At 42.5% G+C, this 20,547-nt stretch overlaps 1 protein-coding gene across 10 annotated transcripts in view; it reads right to left on the minus strand.

Annotated features, from left to right (window-relative positions):
• The window catches only part of CADPS2 (calcium dependent secretion activator 2), a 547,338-nt gene that overhangs the window by 152,985 nt on the left and 373,806 nt on the right, over nucleotides 1-20,547 (minus strand). The window lies entirely within an intron of this gene.

Genomic DNA, 20,547 nt, shown 5'->3' on the forward strand with positions numbered 1-20,547 from the left:
CCAGTGGCGAAACTACTGGATCACTTACTTCAAACCCTACTGTCTCACAAGTTAGCATTTTTGAAAGATAGTACTAGCTTTCTTAAGTTACTCTCTGGCATTTATTTTGTCCCAGACAATACCATCATGTGCTGTTTGGATGTCAATAGCCTGTATACCTCTATACCACATCATTGAGGTCTACAGGCAATGCAGCTTTTTCTTACAGAGTTCCTTAATCCTGAGATTTTTAATCATGGTCTTTTTATGAAATAGCTTGCCCTCACACTTGATAGAAATTATTTCCTCTTCGATAGTCATTTTTATTTGCAAAAGCGCGGATGCGCTATGGGGTCGGCCGTAGCGCCTTCCTACACAAATGTTTTAAGTTTGAGCGAGAGGAGGAGATATTCCTTAATCGACCTTAGATAGGCGGTCACTTGCTCCTGTACACCTGCTACATTGATGATATTTTTGTCATGTGGACGGGTGGGCAGGAGGTATTTGACTGTCTTATGAGTTTTGCCAATAGCAGAGAATTGCCCATCAGATACACTTACCAATGTAGTACCAATCTGGCACATTTTTTAGATGTGTCAGTAGACATTCATGAAAATAAAATCATAACGCATGTTCACTTTAAGGATGTGGCACGAAACACCTTTTTGATGTCTAACAGCCATCATCCGCCAGCATTGAAAAAGGGTCTGCCCCTCTCACAAATGATCCGTGTGGCCAGACTGGTTAGCAATCATACAATGCTGCCAGCCAGGTTAGACGTTCTCATGCAAAAGTATATAACAAGAGGTTATGATCCAGTCCTCCTTGCTGAACAGAAAAATAAGGTATTAAATATGCCACATTCCTCATTACTGGCTCCATGAGTACGGTCAACCAGTGATGTTATTCCCTCTACTAGAACCTTCACTGTTGCTAGTCCTGTATTAAATCATGCCACCAAGGCGCTGTGGCCTATTGTTAGATCGGATTCAGACTTACCTGGTTTTTAGAGACAGGGTTGTTTGTCACTCGCACAGGACTGTCCTCTAATATTAAAGGGACACTGTTAGGACCCCCGTACGTAATGGGTAAAGTACTGTGTCTATAGTGTAGACTTCGGAGGTGTGCTACCACTGGACAACAAAATATACATGGACACAATGTTTCAGAGGAAACAAGAGAAAAAAGATTGTCCCTGGTGTGGTGCACCTATTACAAAAATGATACAATAATATTTAACTTTTAATTCATCATTTAAAAATATTTTGCGAAATATAAAACACAGAAAACACTAAATAGAAGTGATAGACAAAAAGATAGAATAAGTGTGTTTAAAATAAGGTGGCTGGGTGGCGACGCACTGTCAAATGTTTTGTTTTAATTCTTATCAGAATATGTCCTCACAGGTTTATAATATTATGACTCCTCAGAGAGAGAGATGCTCGTATCTGGCTATCTGAATAATGAGTCAATCTGCCTAGGCACTGTGTATTCTGCGTATCCTATTCGTCAGGGTGGATGCTATATTGCTTATTACTATCCTGACATAGGAGTCTCATGCAACCAGTGTCAAATTGTGGCAAGAAATGACAGTCTAGAGTTTGAAGGAGCTAGAGTCATCAAATCTATAAGTCAAATACAGAATGCTCTACATGTGTGAATATGGTGAGCTGCAAATATATTTTGAAGCAGCCACCTATTACTCACAAAACTGTCCCCGTATGTCTGTGCCGCGTCCAAAATTTGTATATGTGTGTCACCAAAATAAATGTGTCAATACGACCCTTGGTTCATAGGGTCACTCCAGCGTTAGCAGTGTATGGATATCGCTGTGTCAAGGGGTGGTTATAATTCCACATTAGAAGGGCCCTTGTTCATAGGTTCACTCCAGCGTTACTAATATGCGGGTATCGCTATATCAAGGGGTGGTTATAATTCCACACACAAGGGGCGATTATTGCGCTAATACACAGTCTGCAATGTTAATAAAGAAATTTTAATAAAGAAATTGGTCACGATTACCCTTGAGGGAAAGAGCTGACATAGGACATAATCATAACTGTTTATAATAATCCCATGTGGGGTGACCCCGTTATACCAGGTTCCGTTGTTTTTGTAGGTGGTTATAATTCCACATTCAATTATATCTGGGAGTGGTTTTAATTCCACAGTAACAGCGTGATGTTCAAGAAAGTGTAGAACAGTTCAGAAAAATACTGAAATGAGTGGTTATAATTCCACTTTATAGAAAGCCAGAGATAGAACACAGTTTGAAATGTTGGCGCGGTCACATGTATGTGTTCAGGTATGGGCAAATGGACGCACTGTCCCTCAGATACACATGATAATTTACAAATAATTCGCAGTTACATATCTGCTTTACAGATCTGAATAGAGCTAACACAATGTTGGCTGGGACTCGCAGCAGGCTGTAGGTTTCAGCACCGTGGCTGCGCCTGCAGAGTCCTCAGAGTAATTGTTATACTTGTTATACTGTTTTATTTTGTACAGGACACGTAGTGTAGTGATAGTATCAATAATACATCTGCAGCGCTGTGTTAATTCAGAAGTATAGTGACCCAGACTGCATGTCGAATCTGCTGTCTGAATGAGAAATTTTTCCCAAATAACCCCCTAGGGATATATCAGCAGTCGACCATGCAGTGTCGGCACTTGATTTGGCAATGACTCAAAGCTGCTATTAATGTTGATACCGTGGCTATGAGTCAGTGCCACAGTGTAGCATGTTCTAGAGATAACTCTAGTAAATGCCCGAGCTGAAGTCACTCAATCAGAGAGTTCGTGTCAAAAAACTGCCACCTGGGTAGACTTAGAGATCAGTCTGCTATCAGGATTATATATCGCAATGAGGCAATACACCTTGTAAATCTACGGTGTTGCAGGCAGAACCCTGTAATCGTTTTTTTTTATATATGATAACCTGTGGGAAAAGATTACAGATCAAAATGCATTTCTAACACAAGTGCGTCGCCAGACAGCACACCGCTAGCCGGCGTACGCTTCGCAAATAAGCTTTTTCAAGGCCAACCAGACCCGATACCCGGAAGCTCCTTTTAAACCCGCCGTTAAGCAAGGTTCACCAATCACGGCACTTGCCGCATGTAGCTAATACGTTCTTTGATGGTAATACTCCCCCTGTCCACTGACGATTATGGTATGTGACCAATCCCGGCTCTCATTATTTATTCATGAGTGCCGCAAACTGATAGGGCTTCTGCACGTATCTCCCAGCCCCGTGTCTCGCGTGTGACCAATCGGGGTTCTCACCGCATTCAAATATCGCCGGGATATGGTCCTCCCCTCCTCCATGTCGTACAGAATAGTAGATGCTGTAATGTATATGCCTTCGTACCATTTCTCATATAGGTCCTAGAATCCGCTCACGCTAACGCTATTGATTCTATGGCGTTATGGTACTGTGCCTTTGTAGGTCCAATTGGACCCGATCCCTCGGAGCATAATTAGACTACTCAGAGTAGATTCGGTATACAGAATATGTGGTATGCCGTAATATAGAGTGTGTCAATATAAAATGTGTCAATATAAACTAGTGACAATACGACTTCTGATAGTTGTAGACAAGAAATGGTAAGTAAGTCTCCGTTGTCCCAGATTGAATCGATGGAGACAGTTATATTTGTATAGTTGCTAAAGTATATAAAAATATAATATATAACATATAATGGGGAGCCAGTTGTGTAGTATACATACTAGATAGGTCCACAAGAAATTAATTAAATAAATAAAATGTAAAGAAAAAACTGTATATAGTGGGGAGCAATCTAGTATACATCTGACAGTGTCAACCTCACTGTCAGAGAAGTGCAAGTAGAATACTCATTCCCAAATTAATAATGAACCAAGTTAGTGTACATCAGAATGCGACAGGTGTGAAGAAAGGTGGTCAAAAGTTGCAACAAATATTGTGATCGTAGATGCGTAGATATCAGGTGTAGATAAATATGAAATCAGGTGAAACATCTCGACCCATGGCAGCCTCTAAACAATGCCCTAACCTTATAGATCACCTTGTAAGGACCAACATCACGGGCATGAGCATTCCTTGTGCCGCAAATTCCTATTTCAAGCAGGCAAGATGTTATAGTTGTTTCAATTGCACCACCTGTAAGCATATGGTGGTTTGCAAGAAATGTAAACATCCACATACCCCTAAAGAGTATGACATCCGGTCAGTTGTCAATTGTCATACACCTTTTGTGGTCTACATTATCGCATGCCCTTGCGGCCTGTACTATGTGGGCCAAACGATCTGCCCTTTTCGTGTGAGGATGGTGCAACACAGGTCGGCTTTAGACCTGTCCTTAAAGGGCAGGGACATAGACCGGATTCAGTATTAAATCCCGGCGGTCGGGATCCCGGAGTTCAGAATCCCGACGCTAGAATCCCGATCGCCGAAATCCTGACAAGGGGGATACGTGGATCGCCCCCCCTTGCGGGCTCGCTGTGCTCGCCACGCAGTGGGCCCGGTGCCTCGCTATGCTCGGCACACTAATTTATTCTCCCCTCCGGGGGTGTTGTGGACACCCCCCGGAGGAAGAAAGTGTCGGGATTTCGGCGGTCGGGATTCTGAACGCCGGGATCCCGACCGCCGGGATTTGCACTGCATCCCCATAGACCAACCAGTGGCGTGCCATTTCAAAGCTCTAGGCAAGGTATGTCCAAACTTTGGCCCTCCAGCTGTTGTGAAACTACACATCCCAGCATGCCTTGCCATAGTTTTAGCATTCCCTAATAGCAAAACTGTAGCAAGGCATGATGGAACTTGTAGTTTCACAACAGCTGGAGGGCCATAGTTTGGACATGCCTGCTCTAGGCCATCCACTGGCCACTTTAAAATATTTTATTATTGTCCATGTGAAAGAATCTCTGAGGGGCGGTGATGGAGCCAAACAACATCTTAGAATAGAATCCAGATGGATTCTTAGGTTAGATGTTATTCACCCCAGGGGCCTCAATGATAAAATGAGCTGGAAATCTATTATGTAATTTAAGTAGTTTTTCTTTGTTTTTTATGTTTCTTTTTGTGCTTTAAGTATGTTTTCTTAACATGCTCTTTTGTATTTTTTTATTTTTGTGTTTGTTTTACTTTGTTTAAATCCTCTAGATCTGATGTCCCCCTGCCTCTGGAGCGTGCGTTATCCAGCAGATTGTGCATAGGATGCAGTTGTGTATAGGATGCCAGATTGAGACAGAGCCAGTGTGACACGCAAGCTGGGCGGCTACTAGGCAACGCCAGCTCCCTGCAATTCCAGAAGCGGCTTGATGTGCGCCTCCTGGTTGTACGGTAGTATGACACACAGTCAGTGTGATACGCAAGCTAGGTGGTTACTAGGCAACGCCAACTGTCTTGATGAGCGCTTCCTGTCTATAGGGTGGCACGGCAATGGCGGCTGGCGAGGACTTCAGATCATGTCAGTATATTAGGTGGTAAGTGCTGCATATCTATTGTTGCTGTCTGTGCCTGATGAAGGGGGTCAAACCCCGAAAGCTTGCTTAAAATACAGACGTTATTTGTTTTTCACTAAATCGCCTCCTGAGTGCTGTCTTCCTTTGGATATGTATGTATGTAAGTATGTGTGTGTGTGTGTATATATATATACATGAAAGTAACGTGTACACGTGGGCACAGAATCCCACTGCAGGGTCTAAACAAAGAGACCGCAGAAAATATTGGAAATCCCGTAAACCCTGGGGAGATACTGATACGTCATGTGGGGGACAATCAACCCAAAGCGATTCTGACGGAGCTAAGAATACCAAGAAACCCCCTTTAGGGGTCAGTACCCGGGCACGGATCGCCGGGAAAAATTTAAACCGATCCGACGAGGCGGCCAGTGGCTCCGGGACATCAAAAAACAAGAAAAAAGCAAAGACCAAAACAACATAGTGTTTAATCTTTCGGATCGTGTCCTTACCCCCACTGAAATGACTGTCCTAAGTAAAGGACTCAATTTCGTACCTGCTGTAGGCTATGATGACTTTCAATGGCAAGTTGAGTCATATAAATTTAACAGAAAATTGAGACTCAAAGAACATTTCGATAAAAAATCTACAAATCCCGCTACATCCAGCATACCCAGCGAAAATGAGTCATTTCTTAAAAAAACTTCTAATTTTGATCCCCCCACCAACAATTTAGCCCTGAGGTCCTTTAATAAGATACTGGACTTTAAGGCTAAACAAATTGGGTCAAGAACACAAGTTCGGAATAATTTGACCAAGGAAGAATTTACCTCACTTAAAACGCTTAGTAAAGATGACAGTATCACTATCCGCCCCGCTGATAAAGGGGGCGGTATAGTGGTACAAAACATCCACCAATATCGCTCTGAACTTATGCGTCAATTAAACGACACGGATGTATATCGGTTACTAGAACAAGATCCCACAGCCCAATTCAACGCAGAACTGTTTAAAATTCTGGAACATGCCTATAAAAACAAGATTATTTCAGCCACCACAGCGAGACAACTGTACGAGGAACATCCCACTGCACCGGTTCTCTACTCCTTACCGAAGTTGCACAAGGATGCTGTTAATCCCCCAGGCCGGCCCATTATTGCCGCGAGAAACTCCATCTACTACAAAATCTCGAAATACCTCGATTCCCATCTACAACCCACTGTCCAAATCCAAGAAACATACCTGAAAGACACTACCTCGCTGTTGGTTAAATTACAGAACTTACCTGAAATCCCTATGAATAGCTATTTGTGCACCATGGATATTGTATCCTTATATACTAACATCCCGCAGGAAGCGGGTGTGGAGGCAGTCAAAAGATTGCTTTCTTCCAGCAGCCTCTATTCGGGGCCTGACCTAACATTTTTTCTTCATTTATTGTCATTGACATTGTCCAAGAATTATTTCTTGTTTGATGGAAGCTAGTATTTGCAACGCCGGGGCTGCGCGATGGGTTCTTGCGTAGCTCCGGCGTTTGCAAATGCCTTTATGTTTGATGTGGAACGCGATTTTTTCTTTTCCAACCCTGATGTTGCCAAAAATTGGTTTTTCTTTACGAGATACATAGATGACCTGCTGGTGATCTGGACAGGTCAACGGCATGAGTTCATTGACCTTATGGAACATGTCAATAGTCTTGACAGTACCATTAAGTTCACGTATGAAATTAGTCCTACTGCTGTACATTATCTGGATGTGAATTTGCAATTGATTGATGGTCGTTTATTAACGAGTCTGTTTAAAAAACCGACAGACCGGAATACTATGTTACATAGCTCTAGCCAACACCCCATTTCTACCATCAAGGGTTTACCCTATTCTCAGTTTTTGAGAGCTAGGCGTATCTGTGAGAGCACCACTGATGCTAACAATGAAATTGATCTCATGATCAGAAAATTCCTAGCCCGGGGGTATAACCATCATGATTTACAATTGGCCAAAAAGAAAGCTATGTCCTTACCAAGAGCAACTACCCTTAAACCCAAAGCTCTTAAAAATCCATCTACACTTGTTAAAATTCCCCTCGTACAAAAGTTTAACCAGGCTAGCCAGGAGATAGTTAAATCTGCACGAGAAATGTGGCCGATGGTTCAAAGAGACCCGGCACTTAAAACTTTTTCCAATAGTTCCATCTTACCCAGCTTTCAAAGACAGCGCAATCTTACAGATTGGCTAGTCCGCAATTACATCACTGGCTTTAATAAACGGAAATCTTCGCACTTTATGACCAAAAAGCCAGGTTGCTATCGGTGCATTGGCTGCACAACTTGTAGCTACCTGGAGACGGGCAGTTTCTTCTGCCACCCCCATTCAGGGATTAAAATCCCGATAAAACATGTCCTGACCTGTAGTAGCACCTATATTGTGTATTTTATTAGGTGCCCTTGTGGCTTACTGTACGTAGGTAAGACCACCTGTACCCTCAAAGAGAGGATGGCTACCCATAGGTCCACAATTAGACATGCATTGGAAGGAAAAATCGCTGGTGTGGAACAACCCGTTCCCAGGCATTTTAGGGAGCAAGGTCATAATTTATCCACTTTACGCTATAAGATTATAGACCATATACCTGCCAACATCAGAGGTAGTGACCGCAGTAAATTGTTACTGCAAAGGGAGACCCGCTGGATTCACCGATTGAATACGGTCCACCCGGCGGGCCTGAATGAATATTGCAGTTTTTCATGTTTTTTATAATGTTTTCCTTTATTGATTTATCCTCAGGAATGTTTTTCCTCTGATTTGCCTTATATGTGGTTCCTCGCGGTTCGCTTGACCTCTATCTCTGATTTCCTTATGTTACTGCATACCTTCTGACTTTGTATTCTTACATGCTTTTGCATTATGATACTATATTCGTCTTGACTGCTTTTAACTTTCTTTCACTTTTGTTTACAGGGGTTGCCTAGCAACCTCCCGAGAGTCCGGAGAGACTACTATGCGCCGCTGCCGGTGCGACGTCATAGGAGCTGGACGCCGGGACGGGAGCGTGGGATCCCCTGCACGGTGGTGGTTATCTATTTAGGTGAGTGCATTTCTTATGTATTTTGAGCCAGAAGACGAGCAATAAAGCTCGAAACGTTGCTTAACCAAGCTTTGTCTTGTTGCATCTTTAATTGAAAAGTCCCGTGAGTGCCTATGCCTTGGTCCTATCTACATTGCTTCGTGGTTTTTGCCCCGTTGAACTTTGTGCACCTGGGCACATTACATGGATCACAGTGTGGGAGTGCCAACCTCTGCTACTATATATATATATATATATATATATATATATATATATATATAGCTTAGGAATTGCGGCCTGGAACTCTCCCATAGGTGTCAGCTTCCCCGGTGCCCTCCATGGAAATTGGTAGATGGTGGAATAAATAGCAGCACTCAGAGGTCTTTTCAAAGAGTGTATAGATAGAAAAAAAAAGCTGACGTTTTGGAGCTCTCGCTCCTTTATCAAAGCATGTAGGTGAGAGTCACCTACATGCTTTGATAAAGGAGCGAGAGCTCAGAAACTTCAGCTTTTTTCTTCTATCAATACACTCTTTGAAAAGACCTCTGAGTGCCACTGTTTATTCTGCCATCTATATATATATATATATATATATATATATATATATATATATATATATATATACACATATATCATCTCCAACAACCTGCAACCTTTCATCAGATATATATTGCTGACCTGACGAAGGGCAATAAAGCCCGAAAGCTTGTCTACAAGAGCCTGCGTGGTATGAGTTATTCCTGATGAAAGACCGTGGGTGCAGGTTGTTGGAGATGATATGAATATTTTTTCCTAGCACCGCGGCAGCTATCTGAGAGGGAGGGTGCCGGTCTGCTGGACTGTATATCTATCTATCTATAGATATATCTATCTATCTATCTATCTATCTATATATATATATATATATATATATATATATATATATATATATATATATATACACACGATTGTAATGGTCCCGTCACTCCGTTCACTTAGATGTAATTATTGTTCACGGTGCCTTCCCCAGACCAATCGTCTCCACATAAGCACTTCAACAGGCGGCACTCGTTTTCACCAAATAACTGAGACTGAGTGGTCTCAGTTATTTGGTGAAAACGAGTGCCGCCCGTTGAAGTGCTTATATATATATGAGCACTTACCCTCCTTCTTTTGCAAGTGAGGATGGAACCGTCACGCGGATTTGTAGGTGAAGAAAAAAACGGGTTTATTGTACATACATCGTTTGCACAAACAGAAAGCTGTAACTTGACAGCTGTTTCAACTACTTCCTAGTAGTTTTCATCAGAGGAGAAGTAGTTGAAACAGCTGTCAGGTTACAGCTGTCTGTTTGTGCAAACGATGTGTGTACAATAAACCCGTTTTTTCTTCACCTACAAATCCGTGTGCCGTTCCTCACTTGCAAAAGAAGGGGGGTATGTGCACTCATATTGTCTACTAAGTTCCTGGCACCGGAGCCCTGCTACATTCATTTTGAGTGCCATCCTGTTAAACCAACTCATATATATATATATATATATATATATATTATATTATATTATATTATAATATATATATATATATATATATATATATATGCTTACCTTATATTCACCCAGGTGGACACGGGAGCCATGCACAGCTGTGCTTCTGGGTGTTGTGATTGTGACGTGATCACGCCGCCCAGAAGCACGGCTGTGCACATCTCCGGCGTCCACCTGGGTGAATATAAGGTAAGCGTATTCCACTATGTAATTTGTCCTGCCTATGATTCATGGAGTGCCGCACTGTCTCTTCAGTTGTTTAAATATATATATATCTTTTATAAGATTTTCATTTTGTTTTTTTTTCTATATATGAAAAATCCAAAATATTGTATTTCCATATTTCTACATACCACCAATGTTGGTTCCTCCTGAGGATGCACACTTCTGTCCAGTGTATACATACAAATTGTTGTATTTGGTTTACTGTATTATTATTTACAATGATTTATTATGATTCACAGTGTAAAACTCGCAAATGATTCTCTGTTTTTACTGCCATGAAGTCATGGAATTGATGGGCTTCTACCGCGACCCACCGCCGCCCTAGACCGACCCCCCCTCACCTGTGTTCTGTGCTGCCCGGACCTGTGACCTCCTCCTCCCAGCACTATGATCCTCTTCCGAGTGCAGGGAGGAGGAGAGCCCGGCGCAGCAGCACCAGCACCGCCAGGTAAGGGAGAAAAGGGGAAGCTGACTCACCGCAAAGGACAGCTGGTACTTATGTATTATCTGGGCTCCCATGTTAAGTGCACCCCATTTTTTTTCTTAACGCAAAAACTGTCCTTTGCCATAATTATCACATATGTTATGTTATCGCATATGCGATAATTATGTATGCGATGGGCGGCGAAGGGGGGCGGAGCTGGGGTGCAGATGTTAGAACATCCTGCCCAGGGACTGGGGTAGCCATCCTTTTGATGGGCTTTTTACTAGTATATTATACATATGTAATACCCTGGATATGCAAGGGTTAAGTTTTCACAAAGCCTTCTGCAGAGGAGGGAAACAGGAAGTGTAATCTAGAAAAGATCACAAGTCTGGAGTGTTAACTAGGAGAAGGAGCAGGTTTGCTGGGACCATGGGACGGCCAGCTGTCATTTCCATGGTCCCCAGGTTTGGAAACAGCTGCCTTGTGTTGCACCCCTTCTATGGAGAGAGCAGAAGCACATGAGGGTTGCTGTGAATGGAGCCCATTTCTGCAGAATAATATGAGGAGAATGCAGCCTCAGTGAGAGCCCCTCACAGAACATGTAGGGAGTGCTGCCAGTCCCAGCAAAGGCACCTGACAGAGAGAGAGACCACAGTGTGAGAGCAGCAGTACAGTGAGAGGGTGATGCCCATCTTTTGCGGTGCCCTACAAGAGTGTGCTAGGTTATGTGTAGCACTACTGGTCCCAGGATGCCCTGGTATTAACTGCCGTTCGCTATATTTATGCAGCAGGCTGTAGGTTTCAGCACCGTGGCTGCGCCTGCAGAGTCCTCAGAGTAATTGTTATACTTGTTATACTGTTTTATTTTGTACAGGACACGTAGTGTAGTGATAGTATCAATAATACATCTGCAGCGCTGTGTTAATTCAGAAGTATAGTGACCCAGACTGCATGTCGAATCTGCTGTCTGAATGAGAAATTTTTCCCAAATAACCCCCTAGGGATATATCAGCAGTCGACCATGCAGTGTCGGCACTTGATTTGGCAATGACTCAAAGCTGCTATTAATGTTGATACCGTGGCTATGAGTCAGTGCCACAGTGTAGCATGTTCTAGAGATAACTCTAGTAAATGCCCGAGCTGAAGTCACTCAATCAGAGAGTTCGTGTCAAAAAACTGCCACCTGGGTAGACTTAGAGATCAGTCTGCTATCAGGATTATATATCGCAATGAGGCAATACACCTTGTAAATCTACGGTGCTGCAGGCAGAACCCTGTAATCGTTTTTTTTTTATATATGATAACCTGTGGGAAAAGATTACAGATCAAAATGCATTTCTAACACAAGTGCGTCGCCAGACAGCACACCGCTAGCCGGCGTACGCTTCGCAAATAAGCTTTTTCAAGGCCAACCAGACCCGATACCCGGAAGCTCCTTTTAAACCCGCCGTTAAGCAAGGTTCACCAATCACGGCACTTGCCGCATGTAGCTAATACGTTCTTTGATGGTAATACTCCCCCTGTCCACTGACGATTATGGTATATGACCAATTCCCGGCTCTCATTATTTATTCATGAGTGCCGCAAACTGATAGGGCTTCTGCACGTATCTCCCAGCCCCGTGTCTCGCGTGTGACCAATCGGGGTTCTCACCGCATTCAAATATCGCCGGGATATGGTCCTCCCCTCCTCCATGTCGTACAGAATAGTAGATGCTGTAATGTATATGCCTTCGTACCATTTCTCATATAGGTCCTAGAATCCGCTCACGCTAACGCTATTGATTCTATGGCGTTATGGTACTGTGCCTTTGTAGGTCCAATTGGACCCGATCCCTCGGAGCATAATTAGACTACTCAGAGTAGATTCGGTATACAGAATATGTGGTATGCCGTAATATAGAGTGTGTCAATATAAAATGTGTCAATATAAACTAGTGACAATACGACTTCTGATAGTTGTAGACAAGAAATGGTAAGTAAGTCTCCGTTGTCCCAGATTGAATCGATGGAGACAGTTATATTTGTATAGTTGCTAAAGTATATAAAAATATAATATATAACATATAATGGGGAGCCAGTTGTGTAGTATACATACTAGATAGGTCCACAAGAAATTAATTAAATAAATAAAATGTAAAGAAAAAACTGTATATAGTGGGGAGCAATCTAGTATACATCTGACAGTGTCAACCTCACTGTCAGAGAAGTGCAAGTAGAATACTCATTCCCAAATTAATAATGAACCAAGTTAGTGTACATCAGAATGCGACAGGTGTGAAGAAAGGTGGTCAAAAGTTGCAACAAATATTGTGATCGTAGATGCGTAGATATCAGGTGTAGATAAATATGAAATCAGGTGAAACATCTCGACCCATGGCAGCCTCTAAACAATGCCCTAACCTTATAGATCACCTTGTAAGGACCAACATCACGGGCATGAGCATTCCTTGTGCCGCAAATTCCTATTTCAAGCAGGCAAGATGTTATAGTTGTTTCAATTGCACCACCTGTAAGCATATGGTGGTTTGCAAGAAATGTAAACATCCACATACCCCTAAAGAGTATGACATCCGGTCAGTTGTCAATTGTCATACACCTTTTGTGGTCTACATTATCGCATGCCCTTGCGGCCTGTACTATGTGGGCCAAACGATCTGCCCTTTTCGTGTGAGGATGGTGCAACACAGGTCGGCTTTAGACCTGTCCTTAAAGGGCAGGGACATAGACCGGATTCAGTATTAAATCCCGGCGGTCGGGATCCCGGAGTTCAGAATCCCGACGCTAGAATCCCGATCGCCAAAATCCTGACAAGGGGGATACGTGGATCGCCCCCCCTTGCGGGCTCGCTGTGCTCGCCACGCAGTGGGCCCGGTGCCTCGCTACGCTCGGCACACTAATTTATTCTCCCCTCCGGGGGTGTTGTGGACACCCCCCGGAGGAAGAAAGTGTCGGGATTTCGGCGGTCGGGATTCTGAACGCCGGGATCCCGACCGCCGGGATTTGCACTGCATCCCCATAGACCAACCAGTGGCGTGCCATTTCAAAGCTCTAGGCAAGGTATGTCCAAACTTTGGCCCTCCAGCTGTTGTGAAACTACACATCCCAGCATGCCTTGCCATAGTTTTAGCATTCCCTAATAGCAAAACTGTAGCAAGGCATGATGGAACTTGTAGTTTCACAACAGCTGGAGGGCCATAGTTTGGACATGGCCTGCTCTAGGCCATCCACTGGCCACTTTAAAATATTTTATTATTGTCCATGTGAAAGAATCTCTGAGGGGCGGTGATGGAGCCAAACAACATCTTAGAATAGAATCCAGATGGATTCTTAGGTTAGATGTTATTCACCCCAGGGGCCTCAATGATAAAATGAGCTGGAAATCTATTATGTAATTTAAGTAGTTTTTCTTTGTTTTTTATGTTTCTTTTTGTGCTTTAAGTATGTTTTCTTAACATGCTCTTTTGTATTTTTTTATTTTTGTGTTTGTTTTACTTTGTTTAAATCCTCTAGATCTGATGTCCCCCTGCCTCTGGAGCGTGCGTTATCCAGCAGATTGTGCATAGGATGCAGTTGTGTATAGGATGCCAGATTGAGACAGAGCCAGTGTGACACGCAAGCTGGGCGGCTACTAGGCAACGCCAGCTCCCTGCAATTCCAGAAGCGGCTTGATGTGCGCCTCCTGGTTGTACGGTAGTATGACACACAGTCAGTGTGATACGCAAGCTAGGTGGTTACTAGGCAACGCCAACTGTCTTGATGAGCGCTTCCTGTCTATAGGGCGGCACGGCAATGGCGGCTGGCGAGGACTTCAGATCATGTCAGTATATTAGGTGGTAAGTGCTGCATATCTATTGTTGCTGTCTGTGCCTGATGAAGGGGGTCAAACCCCGAAAGCTTGCTTAAAATACAGACGTTATTTGTTTTTCACTAAATCGCCTCCTGAGTGCTGTCTTCCTTTGGATATGTATGTATGTAAGTATGTGTGTGTGTGTGTGTGTATATATATATATATATATATATATATATATATATATATATATATATATATATATATATATATATATATATATATATATCTTAGGAATTGCGGCCTGGAACTCTCCCATAGGTGTCAGCTTCCCCGGTGCCCTCCATGGAAATTGGTAGATGGTGGAATAAATAGCAGCACTCAGAGGTCTTTTCAAAGAGTGTATAGATAGAAAAAAAAAGCTGACGTTTTGGAGCTCTCGCTCCTTTATCAAAGCATGTAGGTGAGAGTCACCTACATGCTTTGATAAAGGAGCGAGAGCTCCGAAACTTCAGCTTTTTTCTTCTATCAATACACTCTTTGAAAAGACCTCTGAGTGCCACTGTTTATTCTGCCATCTATATATATATATATATATATATATATATATATATATATATATATATATATATATATACACATATATCATCTCCAACAACCTGCAACCTTTCATCAGATATATATTGCTGACCTGACGAAGGGCAATAAAGCCCGAAAGCTTGTCTACAAGAGCCTGCGTGGTATGAGTTATTCCTGATGAAAGACCGTGGGTGCAGGTTGTTGGAGATGATATGAATATTTTTTCCTAGCACAGCGGCAGCTATCTGAGAGGGAGGGTGCCGGTCTGCTGGACTGTATATCTATCTATCTATCTATAGATATATCTATCTATCTATCTATCTATCTATATATATATATATATATATATATATATATACACACGATTGTAATGGTCCCGTCACTCCGTTCACTTAGATGTAATTATTGTTCACGGTGCCTTCCCCAGACCAATCGTCTCCACATAAGCACTTCAACAGGCGGCACTCGTTTTCACCAAATAACTGAGACTGAGTGGTCTCAGTTATTTGGTGAAAACGAGTGCCGCCCGTTGAAGTGCTTATATATATATGAGCACTTACCCTCCTTCTTTTGCAAGTGAGGATGGAACCGTCACGCGGATTTGTAGGTGAAGAAAAAAACGGGTTTATTGTACATACATCGTTTGCACAAACAGAAAGCTGTAACTTGACATCTGTTTCAACTACTTCCTAGTAGTTTTCATCAGAGGAGAAGTAGTTGAAACAGCTGTCAGGTTACAGCTGTCTGTTTGTGCAAACGATGTGTGTACAATAAACCCGTTTTTTCTTCACCTACAAATCCGTGTGCCGTTCCTCACTTGCAAAAGAAGGGGGGTATGTGCACTCATATTGTCTACTAAGTTCCTGGCACCGGAGCCCTGCTACATTCATTTTGAGTGCCATCCTGTTAAACCAACTCATATATATATATATATATATATATATATATTATATTATATTATATTATATTATATTATAATATATATATATATATATATATATATATATGCTTACCTTATATTCACCCAGGTGGACACGGGAGCCATGCACAGCTGTGCTTCTGGGTGTTGTGATTGTGACGTGATCACGCCGCCCAGAAGCACGGCTGTGCACATCTCCGGCGTCCACCTGGGTGAATATAAGGTAAGCGTATTCCACTATGTAATTTGTCCTGCCTATGATTCATGGAGTGCCGCACTGTCTCTTCAGTTGTTTAAATATATATATATCTTTTATAAGATTTTCATTTTGTTTTTTTTTCTATATATGAAAAATCCAAAATATTGTATTTCCATATTTCTACATACCACCAATGTTGGTTCCTCCTGAGGATGCACACTTCTGTCCAGTGTATACATACAAATTGTTGTATTTGGTTTACTGTATTATTATTTACAATGATTTATTATGATTCACAGTGTAAAACTCGCAAATGATTCTCTGTTTTTACTGCCATGAAGTCATGGAATTGATGGGCTTCTACCGCGACCCACCGCCGCCCTAGACCGACCCCCCCTCACCTGTGTTCTGTGCTGCCCGGACCTGTGACCTCCTCCTCCCAGCACTATGATCCTCTTCCGAGTGCAGGGAGGAGGAGAGCCCGGCGCAGCAGCACCAGCACCGCCAGGTAAGGGAGAAAAGGGGAAGCTGACTCACCGCAAAGGACAGCTGGTACTTATGTATTATCTGGGCTCCCATGTTAAGTGCACCCCATTTTTTTTCTTAACGCAAGAGCTGTCCTTTGCCATAATTATCGCATATGTTATGTTATCGCATATGCGATAATTATGTATGCGATGGGCGGCGAAGGGGGGCGGAGCTGGGGTGCAGATGTTAGAACATCCTGCCCAGGGACTGGGGTAGCCATCCTTTTGATGGGCTTTTTACTAGTATATTATACATATGTAATACCCTGGATATGCAAGGGTTAACAGACACTGGAAAAGTTAACAGCTATGTAGCTTTATCATGTGTAACAAGGGTTAGTTCCTGTGAACTGATTGGGGGAGGTTTGGAGCTCAGTCAGTTTTCACAAAGCCTTCTGCAGAGGAGGGAAACAGGAAGTGTAATCTAGAAAAGATCACAAGTCTGGAGTGTTAACTAGGAGAAGGAGCAGGTTTGCTGGGACCATGGGACGGCCAGCTGTCATTTCCATGGTCCCCAGGTTTGGAAACAGCTGCCTTGTGTTGCACCCCTTCTATGGAGAGAGCAGAAGCACATGAGGGTTGCTGTGAATGGAGCCCATTTCTGCAGAATAATATGAGGAGAATGCAGCCTCAGTGAGAGCCCCTCACAGAACATGTAGGGAGTGCTGCCAGTCCCAGCAAAGGCACCTGACAGAGAGAGAGACCACAGTGTGAGAGCAGCAGTACAGTGAGAGGGTGATGCCCATCTTTTGCGGTGCCCTACAAGAGTGTGCTAGGTTATGTGTAGCACTACTGGTCCCAGGATGCCCTGGTATTAACTGCCGTTCGCTATATTTATGCCACTGCAATTAAGTGATGTGCTGGAGGAGATGCCCTGGTGTAACCGATGCAATTAATGTGCTGGAGGAGTTGGCGTGATACGTGATCCATTATGCTGTGTGCTGGAGGAGAGTGTTCAGAAATTATCCCTGCTATATGTTAAATAAACTGTTTATGCTGTTGTATGAGATGGTCTGGTGCCCAATTATTTCTACGCTGCACTGAAAGTTGTAGTCCACTCCCACAATGCAACTGTAATTAAACTCCTGATTATTCAGGGGACCCCCTGGTAGCTGTGCCTTACCCATGACCAGCCGGAGGAAAGTAAGTGTGATGCACCATACACAGTGACTGCACTTATGCATACCTAGTGCCATTGGGGTTTTAAATATACACACACACACACACACACACACACACACACACACACATTGACTCTAGTGATCTAGTGATCTAGTGATGCTATAAGGAAGTAATTCCCAAGTGGTACTCTGCAGACCAGTGGGGGTTACTTCAAAATAATATTAGTAATGGTGGAAGAAGTCATCTCCTGATGGCAGAAGAAGTCTCCCATTGCCCGACCAGCAACACTTTTGTACGACCAGCAATCCACTGGTAGCTACACATCTTGCCCTCAGACATCAGCAATCATCTTCCTGATGCTGATAAGGGTCGACGAAGTAGCGGTATTAATCCTACAGGCTTTAGTGGGAACCCCGGAGACAGTACACAGCCAGCGGGCATACACAGAGGGACCAGATTCCTGAATGCACACTACTCCTCAATATAAGGACAGGTATACCGAACACTTCCACTCTACTCCTAAGTACTGTGGGTATTTGAAATTAAGACGAGGGGGTACATATAAATTAAAAGCCTAATCAAGGGGTATGGGAGAGAAAAAAAGGTTAGGATCCACTGGTGTAAGCAATATCTCAGTGGATCAATTCTTAAAAAGTGACCAGTATCCTAAACTTTACTTCCAAATCCAAATTGCTTAATTTATGAATGATCAGATATAAGAAAACATGTTTATTCGCAGGTCAGTCCCTTTTTATTTATATTAAAGCACATACAGTAATCCTCTGTTCCATTAATCAAGGTGTTCAGGCAATGCAGTGACATGACCGTAATTAGATAAATAGCCAAAGATTGCTTGCATGACAGGTTCTGCGCGATCTCTAACAAAACACATTGAAGTGTTATGCCAACCACATTTCCTTCTATTATTTGCAAACAGAAAATAAAGCGGAGCAAAAAAGGGAGGATATTACTGTTAGCAAGCACTACAAATAAAATATATGGATTGATTGCAATATAATGTACATATCATCCCCCGATGTACAGCGAACCACTTATCTAATACTCCATATATCTGTCACTAGCAGAATTCATATTGAAGTAACGCATATACAAATCATTTCTTCCATATTTCTGAATCCTTCAGAAAAACTGTTAGGACTTAAAAAAAAAAATGAATACATAAAAGAATTGTTCATAAATCATATCTAGTCAGTGTCAACAACATTTTTTCTGCTTCAGCGAATTACCTCTCCATACTCATTTTGTCTAACTTTGTCCCTAAGGGAATCAAACTGACAAGCAAACTCAGCTGCTGGATAACTCCAGTGCTGCTTAATATTGCGGTGAGTTTCTGAACAGCTGGCTGCTGACATAACTGTCTTCAGCCAGTTTATCACACCCTGCCTCCACTTGTATGAGTGTACAGATTTCTACTAGCTGTCACACACTACTATTATTTGCGGAGACACTAGTCCCTCACCTTGTGACATTACGCTTAGCTTGATGCCCCTTACTGCTCCCTCTGACCTTGTCTGATGAAGACAACACTCTGTGCTGCATGTTATCAGCTGAAACCATAACTAGACCATTACTTGTGTTAAACACTGGCTTAGATTTTAGTGGCTCCTGTCCCTTTGTTAAATGGCAAATTATGAAAAATTACTTTTAAACATCTAATCTACATTAAGAGACAGCTAGTTGTAATAAGTTCCACAATGATTCATTAGGTTACTAAGGGGTCTATATAATAAGCCTTAGAGAGGGATAAAGTACCGACATACCAACTCCTGTCATTTTTCAAGCACAGACTGTAACAGCAGTTAAGAGCTGATTGGCTCGGATGTAATTTATCTCCACTTTATCTGTCGCTAATACTTAGCAAGTAGACCGTGTTCGTTTTGTCCCAGTGTAAAGGTAATATAATGTTTATTCAGTGGAGCAAGGGATGCCAATCCCGGGCCATTTTTTCAATCCCACTGAATGATATCGCTAACCGATATTGTTCACTGTTTATGCACTATTCTTACTCGCCCAGCAGCACCACTGATAAAGTTAACTATATCGGCAGGGTCACTAGTTTGCAAGTGTGTAAGGGGGTTTTAGGCCCTTATTCTGGTTCATTAGCAAAGGCAAATTCCTTCTCAAATGGACAAAACCATGTGCACTGCAGGTGGTGCAGATGTAACATGTGTAAAGAGAATTAGATTTAGGTGGGGTTTTGCTTCAAAGTGAGATCTATATTGCAGTGTAAAAATAAAGCATTCAATATCTTCCCTGCACAGAAACAAAATAACTCACCCAAATCTAAATCTCTCTGCACATGTTACATCTCCCCCACCTGCAGTGCACATGGTTTTGTCCATTTGAGAAGGAATTTGCCTTTGCGAGTGAATCAGAATAAGGGCCTTAATATCAGTTATACAGGCAATAATCTTGCAAGCACAATTCACGGATAATAAAAAGAAAAGTGTGCCAGCGCTGGCAATACACGGTTCTCAAAATATAAAAAAACAACAATTTATTAATATAACATCAAATAAATCTAAAATGAATAAAAGTGAATCACTCTAGAACATATAGTTCATGACACACAATCATTAATAGCTATCACAGGGATAATCAGCGTTTTTGGTTTGGCTTTGAGCTGTTTCAAAAACAGAATGGATGAAAGGAGCTGTGTATATTACCATCGCTCCTGATGAAGCCGGAGGTTTTGATTCTGGGGAAACGCGTTGAGAACCTGTAAATT

Source organism: Crinia signifera, chromosome 4 (assembly GCF_055691185.1).
Source record: "Crinia signifera chromosome 4, ASM5569118v1, whole genome shotgun sequence".
Classification (NCBI taxonomy): Eukaryota; Metazoa; Chordata; class Amphibia; order Anura; family Myobatrachidae; genus Crinia; species Crinia signifera.